At 40.4% G+C, this 2,659-nt stretch overlaps 1 pseudogene; it reads left to right on the top strand.

Moving 5' to 3' along the window:
• The first annotated feature begins 776 nt into the window (after nucleotides 1-776).
• Nucleotides 777-2,195, top strand: LOC118675645 (annotated as a pseudogene).
• Nucleotides 2,196-2,659: the final 464 nt, after the last annotated feature.

The raw sequence follows: 2,659 nt of genomic DNA, 5'->3' as shown, positions 1-2,659 counted from the left end.
ACTGATGAATAAAATAGAACCAGAGGCATAAAAACATGGAACAGACTGACAAATCTCAGACAGAATGGAATGGGGGACAGAAAGAGATTAACCAAAGAATTTATGTGCATATATGCATACCTATGGACACAATAAGGTGATGAAGCCCTGGGGCAGGGCAGGTACCGGGTGGAGGGGTACAATGTGGGGAAAAAAGAAGACATTTGTAATAGTCTCATAACAAAAATTTAAAATAAATTAATTAAATTACATTTTTAAAAAGTCAACTTGACAATATTTCTAAATTTAAAATACAAATATCTTCTGCACTAAATTTTTTGTGTAGGAATGCAGTAATACATGCATAAGGATGTATGTATACAGTAATTTAGTATAGTATCCATCCATTTGGAATAATATCCTATTAATTATTGAAAAATATGAAAAGTGATATGAAACCAACTCCAAGTTATATTAATTTGTAAAAGAAAGATACAGCACTGTATGGCAAGTGTGAGTAAAAAAAAAATTGGAGCTATATACAAACACATGTTAGATCTGCATGGATAAAAAGCATAAAAACTGGCAAAATAAATTGCCTCTGAAGAGGACTGGCAAACTGAGGAACTAGGAAGCTGAAGTGAAATGGAAATGCACTTTCCAGTACTGTTGAGATATTTTTTAAACCATCTCCACTATTAGTTGAATTTTTTTCAAAACAAACAAAGTCCTTTTTCACAACAGGTTTGTCACCAGAACACAGTTGTCATGAAAATCAGTACTAAATCAAAGCCAAAATGGGAAAGGAAAAGACTCATATCAACATCATTGTCAATGACAAATAGATTCCCACAAATCTACTACTACTGGCCATCTGATCTACAAATATGGTGGGATTAACAAAAGAACCATCAAAAAATTTGAGAGAGAAGCTGCTGAGATGGGGAAGGGCTCCTTCAATTATGTCTGGGTCTTGGATAAACAGAAAGCTGAACATTATTGTGGTATCACCAATGATATCTCCCTGTGGATATTTGAGACCAGCAAATATTATATGGTCATCACGGATGCCCCAGGACACAGACTTTGTCAAAAACATTGATTACAGGTACATCTCAGGCTGACTGTGGCGTCCTGATTGTTGCTGCTGGTGTTGGTGAATTTGAGGCAGGTATCTCCAAGAATGGACAGACCCGTGAACACGTCCTCTGGCTTACACTCTGGGTGTGAAACAACTGATTATTAGTGTTAATAAAATTGGTTCCACTGAGCTGTCCTACAGCTAGAAGGGATACAAGAAAATTGTTAAAGAAGTCAGCACCTACCTTAAGAAAATTATCTAAACCCTAACACAGTAACATTTGTGCCCATGTCTGATTAGAAGGGCAACAACATGCCAGAGCCAAGTGCTAACATGCCTTGCTTCAAGGAACGGAAAGTCCCCCGTAAATATGGCAATGCCAGTGGAACCACACTACTTGAAATACTGGATTGCAACCTGCCATTAACTCCCCAAATGATAAGCCGTGTTTGCTCCTCCAGGATGTCTACAAAATTGGTGGTATGAGTACTGTCCCTGTAGGCACAGTGGAGACTGGTTTTCGAAAACCTGGCGTCGTGGTGACTATGCTCCAGCCAGTGTTACAATTGAAGTAATGTCTGTTGAAGGCCACCATGAAGCTTTGAGTGAAGCTTTTCCTGGGGACAGTGTGAGCTTCAATGGCAAGAACATGTCTGTCAAGGATGTTCATTGTGCCAATGTGGCTGGTGACTGCAAAAATGACCCACCAGTGGAAGCAACTGGCTTCACAACTCAGGCGATTGTCCTGAACCATCCAGGCTAAATCAGTGCTGGCTAAACACCTGTGCTGGATTGTCACACAGCTCGTCTTGCTTGCAAATTTGTTGAGCCAAAGGAGGAGATTGACGGTCATTCTGGGAAAAAGCTGGAAAATGGCCCTAAGTTTTTGAAATCTAGTGATGTTGCAATCATAAATATGGTTCCTGGCAAGCCCATGTGTGTTGAGAGCTTCTCTGACTGTCCTCTGGGCCATTTTGCTATTCTTCCACTCTCTGAGTTTATACATTACTTCCTCTGGGAAGTTTCCAGAGCAACCATGCCCCTTGCTACATGCTACCCTAGCTCTCTTTACATGTCCTTCATAGCACTTACTGAGGTTCAGATTACATATTCTATCAATGTGCCTCATATATAAGGCCAGAAAAGGCAGAACCTATGTCTGTCGCCCTCCCTGTCCATAACACATACATAGTGCCTAAAGATGAATTCTGTGGTCTGAGGCAGTAGTGCCTCATAAAGTACCCTAGGGGTTGTGAATAGAGAACACTTCTTTTTTAAATCCTCACCTGAAGATATGTTTTAGGGGTTGTTTGTTTTTTATTATTGACTTTAGAGAGAGAGAGAGGAAAGGAGAGAGAGAGAGAGAGAGGAAAGGAGAGAGAGAGAGAGAGAGGAAGAGAGAGAGAGAGAGAAACATAGATTGGTTGCCTCCCATATGTTCCCAGACTGGTGATCAAAACAACAACCTAGGTAGGTGTCCTGACTGGAATCAAACCCACAACATTTTGGTGTACAGGATGATGCTCCAACTAACTGAGCCACCTGGCCAGGGCTAGAAAGAACACTTTTAATGTGTTCATGTGGGAAAGAATGTAGATA

The sequence above is a fragment of the Myotis myotis genome, unplaced genomic scaffold (assembly GCF_014108235.1).
Source record: "Myotis myotis isolate mMyoMyo1 unplaced genomic scaffold, mMyoMyo1.p scaffold_m19_p_2, whole genome shotgun sequence".
Lineage (NCBI taxonomy): Eukaryota > Metazoa > Chordata > Mammalia > Chiroptera > Vespertilionidae > Myotis > Myotis myotis.
Note: the sequence above shows the minus strand (reverse complement) of the source record. Positions and strands in the feature narration are given on the sequence as shown.